The 14,968-nt window shown below is 47.3% G+C and overlaps 1 pseudogene; it reads left to right on the top strand.

Moving 5' to 3' along the window:
- The window catches only part of LOC144161595 (CCR4-NOT transcription complex subunit 7 pseudogene), a 5,106-nt pseudogene extending 2,661 nt beyond the window's left edge, over window positions 1–2,445 (top strand).
- Window positions 2,446–14,968: the final 12,523 nt, after the last annotated feature.

Below are 14,968 nucleotides of genomic sequence, written 5' to 3'. Positions count from 1 at the left end.
CCGCCGTCGCCTGCTGTCGCCCGCGCCATATAGCTTCTGGCGGCATTTGAAGAAATCAAGGGGCAAGAGTTACGAAAGGTTCCACTAGATAGGTTCCACGTTCTGCTTAGAACGTGCGTGGACTAGGAAACGCGGTTCTATAAAACGTTGAGGTAGGGCGCCCTCGATTCACACGCGTCTTCGCCGTACGGCAGCGTTGGCATCGAGACACCCGGTTTGGAAGAATGGAAACACGGGAAATTTAAAATGATTTAAGCAAACCTTTGGCGTCTTTACCTTGGAGGAGCGCGACGCAACAGGAACAACATGAGAGGTGAGCGGGAAAGCGAAGGCAGGCATTTACTTGGCAAAAAATCTATAAAGACTATCGTCTTTTAACGACATTTGCAACGAAAGGAGCAGATACGCGGCCAATTTTTTGGACCTAATATGCTTATAAACAACTGCAGTGACGACGAACAAACTACGTGAGAAAAGGCAGACGATATCACGCATTCATAGCAACCTCTTTACAAAACGCGCGCGCCCGTTGCCATCTGGGTCCGTCGCTTGGGCGGAGTGATACCGTACATGAGCTATTGCCGTTCTTAACTTGTTCCTGAGTATAGTAGTTGTAAGGAAAAACAATGGCCCCCTTGCCCCCCCCCCCCCCCCCCCCCTTCCTTCATGTGTGGACGCCTATGCAAAACTTGGTTGAGTGAAGAGAAATTTCCAGGCAAGGTGCGGATAATGAATGAAAGTCAGTGGGAGCGAGGCTGTGCAGTGTACATAAATAGGCTAATGATGATGAAGTAAGCTACTGCGCCTACGATGGAGCTTGTAAATGACGAAAGAGAAAGAAGTTTTCCCCACGGGTAAGGCAATCTTTAGCCGATTGCCCCGTAGGAGAAGTTGAAGGAGAACGTAAGCATATTTGCTATGCAGGTACGACAAATTTTACTTAACAAGGCGATTAAAATTATTGAATAAAACAACAAGGAAATGATAGACAATACAATTAGTAGTGGTTACACAACACGGCCTGTGAATAAACGACATGACAGCGTGGCAGGCAAGGCACTGCGAGGTTGCAACGTGAACTGTAGCTGGCAATCTGTGGCGTCGTCCTCCGCAAGCAGTGATCCCCACTTCCGCCGCCACCTCTGTCGTTGCTGGACTGATCAAGGCGCTTCAGCATTATCGAGGTGCTCTTTATTGGTGAGGGATTGACAGAGGCGCCGAAAAATCGCTGCCGTCTTCATCGACGCGGGATTGGCCGAGAAGCTAAAGCGCCTTTTACACCTCAGCTGGCGCTAATAACTGCGGCACAATGATCGCCCTCGGTTTTTGTGCTGCATGGAAAACTACGTACTCATGCCAAGGAGGACCAGCAAACAGAAGCGTCTTCACCGACGGGTTTATATCGGTAGATGGTCTCGCCCTCTCTCGTAAAAGACGAAGCCGGCTCGTGGAAAAGCGCACCCGCATTTCACTGCTACCACCACCACCATCACAAGGAGGAGGTCGCAGCCGTGGACACAGAAGCCACTGCTCCTGCAGGTTAGCTGCACACCGGCACGCGTTTGCCATGCTACGTTTCAGCCCTGCGTACAGCAGCCCTGACACCAGCGATATTGTCATTCTCCGTCGCGTGAACAACGGGCTGACGCCGAGGTCCCGATCCTGCATCATACGCGATGTATGGGCCTCCAACCTGGAGGAGGAATTTCATTCCATCGCGCACCTAGTGCAGACACACCACTACGTCGCGATGGACATGGAGTTCCCCGGCGTGGTAGTAAGGCCTGACGACATCGAGCTACAACCACCGGCCTACCAGTGCGCTATGGTGTGGGATAACGTTAACATCCTCAGAATCATTCAGTTAGGCCTTGCCTTCCGTGACGAGAACGGCAATCCAGCTCAGAAGTGCTCGAGCTGGCAGTTTAATTTCAAGTTCTCGAGACCGACGACTACGTGGAGGATTATTCCATCGGGCTGCTCGTCGAATCCGGAATTCAGTTCAAGAAGCACGAGGAGGAAGGCATTGATCCAAATGAGTTTGCTCAGCTGTGCACCGTCTCCGGCGTTGTCCTTTCCGACAGCGCCAGGTGGCTCGTCTTCCACGGCGGGTTCGACTTTGGCTACCTGCTGAAGCTGTTGACGGGGCAGAAGCTGCCGGAGAAAGAGTCCGAGGTCTACTAGCTCCTCTGCATCTACTTCCCGGTGACCTACGATGTCAAGTACATCATGCAGAGCTGCCCCATGCTCAAGGGAGGCCTCAAGCAAGTGGCCAAAGCCCTTCAGGTCGAAAGAGTCGGCCGCGGGCATCAGGCAGGCAGTGACAGCTTGCCCACTGGGGCCGTTTTCTTCAAGATCCGCCAGGTGTACTTCGGAGGCTACATCGACGACGACTACCACTGCGGGCATGTGGCCGGACTGCGTGGCATCGCGTTCGTGCTGTAGGGCAACACGCATGACAACACGGTGCCCGCGAGCACCTTCAACTCAACAGTGGAGCCCATCCATGCCAAGCCAGATCGTAGGGACTCATCATCGTGACGACAGCCGCGCGTTTCATGCTCGTCCATCCAAGGTTCCTCGTCCGCGCTGCACCCTCTTATTCTCCTGCGACCTCCTGTACAAATCTGCAGACACGAGCCTCTTAAAGCTGTCGGTTATTATAAATTTTACTCACTTCCTGGCTCTTTGTTTACTTCCTCTTGTTATGGTCTCCTCTGTTCAACAGTTTCCTAGCTTGCAGTCTGTTCTGGAATGTCACCCTACTTGTTTTCTTAGTTACGCAACGCGAAGCTAAATAAACTGGGGGGTGACCACACGGTGGCACTGCGAAGTTTGGCGTCTTGTATAGATGTTGTCACTGGCTGAAACTGATTTATAAATTTAAATTGCTTGATCAGTTCGCTACGCACACTTTGGGGACACCGTCTAGCGCCCTCTACTGGAGTGCGAGCTCTTCGAGGAGGACGAAAAGAGCTGGCCGTGCAAGCTTCAAGAGCCTATAGTACGGCAGGTGGAGCCCGCTGCCAGCTGGCCACCCCGCCATTCGTCTCGTCCCTGTCGCTAGACACCGCAAGCCATTTCATGAAGCCTCCGGCTATTCCCCTCCGTAGGCATGAGATTGCTTCTCGTGGTTGCTGTGAATTTCAGCGGCAGGTGATGATATTACTTATAGAAATTTGTGACTCAATAAACTTGAGTAATACATGTTTACTTTTTATTTATTGGACTTTTTTTTCCTTCGCCATTTCGGGATGTTATAATTGAACATGACAGACACTGTAAATTAACAGCATGTATACGTTTAATAGAAAGCCGCCTCTCAGCATCTGAGTGCGACCTTTTACCGGATTTATCAAACCCTTGGGGAGAACCTGCGATCTTCTTCCCCGCATCGAGTGTCAGCATTCATCCCGAGCCGGCACTAAATTTCTACCTACAGGTGATTCATCGCCTTCCGGTTCTAAGGGAAGCCTATACGGCTAGGGTTCCATGTATTTTTGATGCCCGAGAACGAAAACTCCTGAGGCACCTCGCGTCTCTGAAACATGAACCGTTCTATGGCGCGATGCGTTAGAAAACGAATGTCCCGGTGTGTGTGTGTGGTGTGTGTGTGTAGGGGGGGGGGGGGGCTGTTGACACGAGGTCTCCACCAAAGTCGCAAGCCGTTCAAAACATAATTTGGACCTCTAGTCTATACGTACCGTAACTTGGATATGCATCTTGAGTAGATTAATTTATAATAGGCACCATTTTCAAATTAAAAGCATGACTTATACATCACGCCTATACATCTGTTCAATTGGATACGCCTTTTGAGTAGGTTAGTTATGGAGAAGAACTTTTTCATGATCAGTAGAGTCAAAATGAAAGGGATTGATTGATTTGATTGATTGTAAGGTTTAACGCGCCGACGCAATGTAGGCGATGAGGCGCGCCGTAGTGGAGGGCTCTGGATTAATTTTGAGTCTTGACCTCATGGGTATCTTTAACGTGCGCCGAAATCTCGTACACACGGACATTTTCGCTTTTCGCCTCCATCAGAAAAGCGGCCGCCGAGGCCGAGAATCGAATCCGCTACCTCGTACTCAGCAGCACAACGCCTTAGCAACTGAGCCACCACGCGGGTTCAAAATGAAAATGAGTGCGTGTATGTATGTGTCTTTTTTTCCTTTAACCTAAACCTTTCAACCTTTAATCTTTAAAATTTCCTTTAACCTAAATTGTGTGTCATCTCTATGTTGCCGTGTGGAAAAAGCTTCGCTGGTCATCTGCCTTCACACAGTGGGATGGCTCGTGATTTTTTTTTTCTGTCGGTTAAAGTTCCAGGTTTAGTGTTAAGCTTGCTATTGCAGCCCTTCCATTTGCTAGCCCAAAAACTTTCCAAAATCACCGTCTAGAACGCTTCCCAGCACCCGCTTCAGCTTTTGTTTGAATAGTGGGCGTGCATTGTGGCAGAATATTGGTTCGATGTGCAGCACCACAGCTATAAATAATGAAGGAAGCACAATGGGAGAGAACAAACAGTAGAAAAGAAAAGTTTCTCAATTTACGCCCCCAGGCTTGCACTGCTCATCGGGATTGGCACGAAGCTCCTGCACGCCGGAGGTCGCCTGGCTGGCTAGCTCGTCCTTCTACAAGATGCTGCATTTGCCCGCTACATTTGTTTGATTCATTGCACTATTGACTCTATTCAAGTTTTAAGCGACACCTGGTTGACATTTTTTCAGCATACTGCCACTCGTAACCGTCCTGCCCAACCTTCGAACGAATGTAAACACAGCTACAATGGTAACAAGCATAAGTTATTCGACAAGAAGGCGAACTGTTGAATGATCTGTGGGGTATGACATTGCTATCAACATCCAAGTCATCATCACCTTGTAAATAGCACTGTCATTAAAGCTGTGATTCGCGTTCCGGTTAACCATGACACCGAAACCTACTGCCTGTCTCCCCTTGTCTTAACACGAACCTTGCTGAAACCATCTAAACAAAAAGGCTGGTAAGATAAATGAAATAATAATCTAGGAAATATGATCATGCCAGGATTTTCACTAGGCTACAATTTTAAGAACCCGAAAGACAAACATCGAAAGATGCCTCGAATGAAGCATATACGATCAGTCGTATAGTTCTACAATAGAAGCATTGTATGGTGCTCTTTTCAGCCGAGATCAAAAAGCCTAGTTAACAATAATTGCGTCCTTGTGACAAAAAACTAGCGAACTGATCTTGTTAGCCCCGAAGAGTAAACCGTCTTCACATCGGGCAGAGGGCAAATCCTTACATGCATGTTAATCGACACTCTGGGCGCGATCAATAACGGACTGTTATGTGCATTAAACAAATATTTTCCAGCTCTTAAATAAATAAAAACCTATCTTTATGGCTTTTTCTTCTAAAGGGCGGTCGTTGAGATGTCGAACAGTTTTGCAAACCTTGGGATGCTTGAGTTGCAGTGTTAAAGGCATGTAATATTACTTATCTTAATTTTGTATTAATACAGGACTACTGCGTTAAAAAGCACAGCCTTTCATTTTCATTTTTTGTTTCACGAACACTTTTTCATAAGCCTAACAGGGCTTAATATTTATTCAACATACTGCTTAAAAACAAAATCCAAGGCTCACCGAAACATTCAACTAGTCGAAAGTTGCAACCTCTTGCAAGCGTCATCCAAGGTGCAAAAATAATCTTTATTGCTGGGCATCTTTGATTCAGGCATTATGTTGCCTGAATCAAAGATGCTACATTACCGATTCTTGTGCCTTTAAGAGCCAAATACTTCAGCCATTGGTGATCTGGTACGATATACGGGATTAGTGCATTTGTGATATATGGCATTTTAATACGTCAAGTTGGTGCATGTTCCATCTGTCTATGCCTCGTGTACGTACTGTCGGTAAAACGCTTGTCCATAACTCGCCTTTTTGTAGTGTTGGCCTTCTGCGGTGTTGGCTAGAAATAATTGAGAGAGCGCACCATTGTCTACGCCGACCACTTCATTTTCCGTCAGTATTTTCCTGATATCGCCATTTAAAGTAGAAATCGAAGTTATAGGCGAGCGTTTTACCGACTGTACATACATGCATGCATGCGTGCATACATACACACACACATGCATACATACATACATACATACATACATACATACATACATACATACATACATACATACATACATACATACATACATACATACATACATACATACATACATACATACATGCATACATGCATACATTCATACATACATACATACATACATACATACATACATACATACATACATACATACATACATACATACATACATACATACATACATACATACATACATACATAGAGTATAGCACGTACCCACAAATATGGATTGACCAAAGTTGGATAAAACAACTAATCAAACAAGTGACGTAACCTTGGTCATGTGTTCAAAAATTGGAAAGCACATTATGTGTAGAGCCCAAGCTGATGGAACTTGCCCAAACTTAGGCTGCTTTCCAATTTCCCCCATTAGACAACTACGTTGCGGTCTTAGCGGATTCCCCGCCATATCAATGTTGCAACAAATAATCTTGTCCTTTGATTTATATGTTTCTTGTGATTTATTATTTGTGTGTCTGATGTGGTTTACTCTCTAAATTGCCCTGCACTCATTACATTATTATACTATTTGATATTTCTACAAAACTACGGCTTGCGTTTGTGAACGTGCGTGTTAGGATGTTTTCGTTTGTGGTAGTGTCCGCTGCGCCGTACCAAATCTAGTTGCCTTAGGCGTTTAAACAAGTCTGCTTCCTAAGCTCCCTACCATGCTGTACGTGGCTTGCAATGCAGCCTTACCCCCGTATTCTGAGTCCCTCCTCCACTCGAGCCTCCGCTCGAGAGGACCCTTGAAAGCGAGTTTCGGTTTCATAAACTAACCTCCACTCGAGTGTCTCCTCCAACGGAGGAGCCGCTCGGCGATTTGGAGGAGCCGCTCACGATTTGGAGGAGCAACTCCAAGGTGTCGTCTGTGCTACCTTGAAGCAGCCCTCCAGTACTATTTTCAAGATGGCCGCCTACACTCCTCTCGGTTCGAGCCGGCTGTGCTCGCTCGCCTCTTTTCCGGAGCATGTATCCCGCATTGACGAGGCATATAATGAAGGTTCAGGAGATTTCCGCACCGTGAATTTGCCATGTCAGCGCATAAGGTACTGGCTGAATACGCTTGAGCACTTCAGCAAAGGCGAATTCGTGTCGCGGTGCCTCTTTACCAAATCGGTCACTGCTGGAGCTGCCGAGGTGGCTGCCGAGCCAAACGCCGAGCTGCCGAGCCAAACGCCAGCAACCGCGGCCACCCACTGCTCCCTGCGTTCCGGCTGCTGGTTACGTTGCGATGTTATGGCGCCGGGACATTTCAAGTTGTGATAGGTGCCTTCGTCAACGTTTCGCCGCCGACAATCCGCGTCGTCAGGCGTTGGTTGGAACTCGTAATTCGAAGTGTCGTGATGTTTTCTGCGACGGCGGGCGAGCTCCGAGATATCTGTGCGGACTTGTCTTTATCCTCGAAATGACTAGGTTGTCGCTGTCATGTACCGAAAGTCATCGCTCTGTAATGAAGGTGTCACACTAACCTATGACACGGCTACCGTAAGCTGCTTACAGTGCGTATGAAGCAGACGATCGCCGTATGGAAGCGAGCGAGCGTGTCGTCTGCTCCAAAGCCCAGTTTTCTTTTTTTTTATTTTTTCTTCGAGCCGCCTGCGCTGCGAGGCTCCGCCCCTCTCCAAGTGCCCGTCGCTTTGTGCTCGCCTGCTACCTCGCGCTTGCGTGCTGTCGAAGGGGGACATTTCTACCGGGTTCACCGTGGTGCCTGTAAAATTACACACGCACTACTTTGTAATTTGAACATTATGTCGGCTTTGAGCTGCCGATAGTGGCGTGAACCGAAAAGAACAAATAATTAGGCGCTCACTGTGTCGGCAATTCCGGTCTATGATATGCGCTCGTCACGCATGGAAGCAAACCGCCGTATACCTCCAGCCCTTCCGCTGACATATCGTTATCTTGGCTGTCATCCGGAGGGGGGGCCCTGAAACTTTTACTAATCGATAGGATCAGAAAGAACACGAGACACAACGGGATACGTGGAGACATTGAGCAGCGTGCACAAAAACAAAACAGATTTATCGTCTGCTACCGAGGTGTGTGTGCAGTGTGGCCAGACCAGAAAACAGTTATTTCTAGTTGTGTCCACCTGGTTCATGTTATTTTCGTGCTCCTCTCAACCATACAAACTAATATTTCTTAAAATAGCTGTATAATTACTTCACAAAAATAAAAACATTAAAAAGTTATATTTCTTAGGCGTACTTTCATGTCTTGAATAAAAAAATTGCCATAACCTCGTCCCCAGATGCCTTTCGCTGCTCCTCCGAAAATGCGATCTCGAGGGTCCCTCCAAACGAAGGATTTCCTCGAAGGGTCGGCGTCACAACGTTTATGAAATGCCTGGAGACCTCGAGTGGAGGTGTTGCCCTATCCTCCACTCAACGGAGTGGAGGAAGCACTTTGAGTGGAGGAGGGATTCAGAATACGGGGGTCAATCTTCTTCACTCGATCTTTCTTGCTCAAGTGTTATGGCCAGAAGCTTCAGAAGGTGCGATGACCGTTGCTTGCTTCTTAGCCAGTTATTTTCGAGGACACGTACGACGTCATAGCTAGCTGATGCTATGCGCGGGCTTCGCGCCACCTCGTCGCCAAACACATGCGGTGCGGTGAAAGGGACCGCTTTGTAATGTCAATCATGTTGAAAATCCGCTGCGTGGACAGGCACCATCTTACAACTAGGCTGATGGTTTCAGCTATCCGGCTGGGGTCACTGTAAGATGGGGATAACATGTAACGTTTTCCCCATCAGAATCATCAATATCAAAGTTCCTACTGCGAGGTACTCTTTAAGAGTCCAGTCTTGTTTTGAAGGTCCGATGGCTGAGAATTGTTAGAAAGTTAGAAAGGTTATTTCTAGCTATTTGGCTAATACGTTGCGAATACGTGTGTCGTATCAGCCCGACTGAGCGCATGTATGAATGCGAATTAAAAAAAAAGAGCACATGTACCAGCGCACGCGAAAACCATCAGTACGAGTGGTTACTCTTCGCATTCTGGAGATCGCGTCCTGTATACTTGCGCTTTCTTCTTCTCTGGTGCACCCTTGTGCGTAGGCTGCACAAGAAGCCCGTTTTATTTGTTGATGCAAACAAGCTGGTCATCTTGAAAAAAAAACTATAGCTCACATTCTTCGGGACCGAAAAGCCGCAGAGTTGGAATTCCGTTGGACTCAAGGTATTTTTTTAACTATATGCCGTAATGCGTCCCGCTTCCGTCAGAGCTGCACGCGTCATCTTCTCATTTCAGCTCAGCATATCGCCCTTCTGCGACTGTCTGTGACGGCTTTTGGAGTTGAATTTGGTTTGAATAAGACATACCGTGTTCACAGGTTGTAGCATTGACAATCAACAATTTCTATGAATGCCCATGAGGGCTTAATTTTAATCAATTGAACATCATTTCCCGCTGCGTTTCAACTAAAATCAATCAGCAATTTCAATTACTGTTTCAATCAAACGTAATAACCAATAATAGCAATCAACCTGACGCTAAAACTTGAAGCACCCCTGCGCTGCCATCCTTCACATTTTTTTCTAGCTTCGCCAGTGCTAACTTCATTCCGCTTAATTATAAGGTGATGGCACACTTTCCCCTACAAGTGCTGTTATTGCTGCACCTTGACAGCATTGAAAAAGTATTCCATTTTTGCGCATTGTTTTTTCTTAATTTCACAACTGATAGTTACCCCAGTAATTGAACGCTTGCGGCACTTTAAACGTTCATTCGTTCTCAAAAGCAAAATTTAATGACTGCCTACTCCTTTGTACTCTGAGAGTGAAATTGCTCAGAAGCGAGAAGACTTCGTTAAAGAGAAATTCAAGCTACTAATTTTCGTGGATTTTCTTCTGTGGGTTTCAGCACGGGGCTTGGAGATGGACTACTTCGCTTGATGTTTCTGATTGATACTGCATTTATCTCTCGCCCTGCACAGCGGCCAGTGTAGTCAGGATGTCATCGTAGTGTATCATCTGAACTAGAAATTAGCGCTGTGTGTAGTCTTTTTATTTTATTCGAGAAATTGCCCTACGGCGTAAGAAAAAGTTTTCATAGGTGCGACACTGAACAGAATTCTTGTGCGCACACTGTCGAACCAAGATCTTCAGCGCCTCCAATTGAGAAACTTGGCTTCTGAATGTGACGCTCGCTTGGGACCTCCGCGTGCAAGACCTCTACAGGTGAGAAAAAGCAAAATGCAACAGCTAGTTAAAAATTCTTGCCCACTTACTCCGACATTATGAGAGTACTGTTTCTTGAAATCAAAATAACACCATTTTGGTTATTTTAGCCGTTCTAGTGACTGGTAGGTAAATCCACAATCATAGGGGATGGGGGAGAGGAAAGGGGGGAGAGGGGGGGGGGGGGGATTAGGGGTCACTCTTTTATAGATTGGCCTTTCCGGAAGTTTTGCAGCAAATTTGATGTCAAGTGCCTGGGATACCCTATCATCGGAGCGTGCATGTACTTGCAAAATGTGGTTGTGTAACGACATCTTGTTATGCGACGCTTACATTCTCACTTTTTTAGAAAGTAAATAAACAAATATTGAGCATATAGCTATCACATAGCCCATGTCATAACTCTAACGGCCACATATGAAAGACATGCATTTATTTCGAGCAAACAAGCAGCATTCGAGGCAATCAAAATGATTTATTGTAGTCATATCATCACTGAAACCACAGCAACAATAGTCCGAATGGGTGGGGCAGGTATTAATAATCATGAAATATATCCTTGATGGCCGCTACATCCGTCAGCGTATTTCAGACATAACGAACTTGATGGTGCTGTTTTTTCTGTTACAACACGTTATTTCATGTCTGAAACTCGTCTGGGGAATACCTGTTTGTTTTAACGTAGGGTGTAATGAATGAATTACAGTGTACGCAATTCATGCGCTCGAAATAAACTTCTGCTTCAGAAAAGCTGTGGCGGCCGCCATTATTCGCATGCGTGCTCATCCATTTCGCACATTCATGTGCACTGAACGCCAGATCCTCCCTAGATAATATTGCACGAAACTCGATGGATACGTCTGTGTATACCTTAAATCCCCCCATCTTCCGCGGCTTCATGAAAGTCATTTCTGCCTGCATTGCGGCCAAAATGACAAATTGCTCCTGTTAGACGATTCCGTCTCAGTCACACTGGTGAAAGATTTGATAACCGCTGCAAGGAAGCAGCCCAATAAAGGAAGCAGACATGAAAAATATTCATGGCGTTTCGACTGCGTGGAGCCAATCGGAGAGCAGTGTTACTTTGGGATGGCGATGGCGCAGAGTTGAAAGCGCTTCCACACTTGAACGAATAAGAAATCTCTGGGAGCCCTTTTATCCGTCCCTGTTTAGGGTGCCTGGGGAGCTCGCCACCACGAAGTGCACGAAGATATGGAAAGGTTTCCAATTGAACTTTTATTTTACCGCGCCCTAAGCTACACTTTAGCAATAAGAGAGAGGGCCGAGAATAGTTTAGGCCATCTGTGCGTCTGCGGCGTGTACGTTAAAATAAAATCAGGCTGTGTGAATTTTTTTTCCTAGTGCTTAGCGAAATACACTTAAAAAGTACTTTGTCCGTGGCAGAATTTCTGAAAACGTTCAACTGCTTCTGTTTGAGACTGACGCCCGTAGGATATAAAAGTACCTGCCATGGAAGTATTACTGATTGAATTGCAGCTTGAGTGACCTAAACAGGGACAAATAGGTGCACAGGCCATGAGCTGACTGACAGCAATCTGTTTTTTTAGGTTTTTAATATGATATATGTATACACTATCTGCCACATAAAATGTCCAAATAAGAAGACAACCGACAATGGCCTTGCGTAGCTGATACGGCTGTTATAAACGACGTTTCTTTGTCGCCAAGCGATAAAAAGATTCAAAGCTTCGATCCTTCCTCGGATCCTCTCGTCTGGGCTTAATCTATTTCTGTCGTCCAGTCGCTTTCTAATTTCACTGCGAATCTGTTCCAAGAAGTCACGGCTTTTTGCTGTGCTTGAGTAGGGTAGCTCTACCTTTTTACATCACAATGCCACGTGAATATGTTTGAAATAATGAAGAACGGATATCTACAATAAGTGATTTCTCTGCATACAATGCTGTATCTTTCTACCGAATTCATTCGGTTTGCGCGGTATACCGCAGAACGTTTGCTGGCAGTGATCGTAAGGACCGCCAAGTCATATTCGCCATTTCTCATTTTCTCAAGCGGCATTTTGGGTGTTCTGATTTCTTCAGCCTATGATGTCCGCGCGGATGAGTGCTTGAGCCCCTGCTGAATTTGGCACCTGAACTTCTGTTGTCAAGTTTCGCCGGATCTTCGACGATGATTGTGTTTGGTGCTCCCCGCAAAGGCGTAGGTGGAATTGCGTGCTGTCTTGTATTTCTCTAAGCCGCCTGCTTCGTTCCTTTCACCGCGGCGGTAGGGCGTCTGCTCGGGGAAGGCCTGAACTGCCTGGTCGCGCTCTGAAGGAAAGATGACACACCCGCGTTCTTCAGTCCACAAAGACTCATTTTTAGGGGCGAAGCTCCTTAGGGCGTGGGTTTGTCCATCCTCGACGTATGTATGTAGCCACCTCTAGTTTAGTTCTTGGATTGTTTACTAGATGGCGGTACTTGTATATGATGAAAAGATGCGCTTGGATTGTTTACTAGATGGCGTGGCTACCTCTAGTTTAGTTCTTGGATTGTTTACTAGATGGCGGGGAGCGTTGTAATAAAATCCGTTCGCTGTTGGCGCGCGCTCGGAGTCGCCCGATGGATAAGGCTGCAGATGTGCGAGCCCGCGAGGCAGAAGCGCTCCGTGAAGCTGCGCGACGCCGCCGCCAAGATCCTGCCGTACGAGAGCGGGAGGCCGAAGCGTGTCGTCTGGCTGCGCGACGACGCCGCCAAGATCCCAGCGTTCGAGAACGAGAGGCCCAAGCGTCACGGCAACGGCGCGAGGACCCTGCCGTACGCGAAGCGGCACGGCTGCGGCGCGAAGAGGATCTCCAAAACGTCAGAGAACGGGAAGCGGCGAGAAAGCGCGCGTATCGGCAGGCAGACCCCGATGCAGTGAGAGCTCGTGAGGCGTCTGCAAAACGCATCAGGCGAGCTCAGCCCCAAGGTGCCGACGCGCGGTTTAAGCGAGACTTTCTAGACGTTACGTTCGGACACAGATGTAGTGGGCGGACTTTCACTGAAGAGTCACGGTTTTACCGATGATTTCCCCTCAGGAGCTTCGCCCACTCATCATCATTCACCCCGTGGATATGCTGTGAATTTTTTTTTGCACCGTACAGTTCCTACCTCGTCGGCTGCGTCTACTGGGCACTGCCTTTCGAAACGCAACCTGTTGCTTAACGGAGGCAACCTGGTTGCCGTGTAGTCGAGAATATGTGAGACATTGGAGGAAAGCCAACACTATGGTTAAATTCTTATTTCGTTCTGTTCAAACATAGTCCCGCATCTTATTTGTGCTTCGGTGGCGATACCACCTGGAACTCGACATGAAGTGGGCTTGTCCTTCTTTAAAAGCGATGCTGTTTAAGTTGGTGGTTGGGCCGGCGAACATGCGAGGGAAAACCGTAGCTTTGCTCCCCGTGCTCGGGCGGGACTCGTGTCGCCACCTGTCGGAGGCGCAATGCAACTGGTACAAGCGCGGCTTTGGAAACTTGTCGCGGGATGGCTCGCTCTATCGCTTGTTGCGACGAGGGGTGCAGTTTTGACTGTGCAAATACAATTAATGCCAAAATGAAAGAAGCGAAAACGCCTAGAAGCGATAACTTTAATAAACTTCTTAATTAGCGTCCCACACGCCAGACCACACAAGCCGAATCTTGTCTACTGAACGAGTTCAAAAATTTTGAAAAAAAATGCTCATCCCGCTGCGCCCTCCGCTACTCTTAGAGCCCCCCCGCAAAGCCGGTGGGCATACGTACATTGTACATACTTTAATGACCGAAGGTTCATTGCTCTTTGGGGGGCTAACGACGATGCTACGCAGAAAACTTGACCGAGTCTCGAAGCACAACCACGCAGAAAACATGGCCGAGTGTCCAAGAATAACCACGTATAAAGTTAGCCAAACCACGAAAAAGCTAGGTGGGGCCGCCTGCTTCGCTGTTTGCTCAGTCTTCGCGCCACCAGTGCAAAGCTGTCCAGTTTCTTTTACTGTGCGTTATTTGGCGCCTATGCGTACATAATAAAGAGAACGTTTACTTTTTAATTCAAAACATTTCTGTCTTCATCAACACCACCTCGGCGCCATCCCTCTTACGTGCTCTTTGTCGACCGGTAAACCTGTGAAGGTAAACGTTCTTTTGGTGTTTTTTTCTATAATGTAGATAACTTGGCGTCTAACTGTTTCAAGAAAAGGTTAGAAAGAACCACATACGATGGCTGAGAATGGTTTTCTTCTCTGCCTTTTATAGGGTATACCCTCCACTTTCCGCCGAGAAGGCAACCATTCCCAGCCATCACTGCTTTCCTCGGGCATATGCCACACATATATCCGGGCATATCCCACACAATTCGGACTTGCTTCCAGAATGCCGCCCTCCATCCCATACTTAATGCCACCTTCGCCAAGTGGGAGGAGTGGCTGGCGGACTCGAGCACTCAAGGCCAGCGACGGCTAACTGAACGGGCGGAATTGGCCCTCAGCTCCGTACCCGGAGCCCCGGACTAGGGACACCCTCTGTTAACAAAGTTGCGTCTCTATCCTGGACTGAAGAACCACTCTCACATTGTTGTGTGATAAAGCTTTTCCCTCCTCCTCCTCCTCTCTCTCTGGGCGCTTTAGCTACAAGAGGAAAAAATTGCAGGTTTTCATAC

This window comes from Haemaphysalis longicornis, unplaced genomic scaffold, assembly GCF_048455015.1.
Source record: "Haemaphysalis longicornis isolate Haplotype H1 unplaced genomic scaffold, Haemaphysalis longicornis Haplotype H1 scaffold_1, whole genome shotgun sequence".
Classification (NCBI taxonomy): domain Eukaryota; kingdom Metazoa; phylum Arthropoda; class Arachnida; order Ixodida; family Ixodidae; genus Haemaphysalis; species Haemaphysalis longicornis.
The sequence above is the reverse complement of the archived record's forward strand: the minus strand, read 5'-3'. Positions and strand labels throughout refer to the sequence as shown.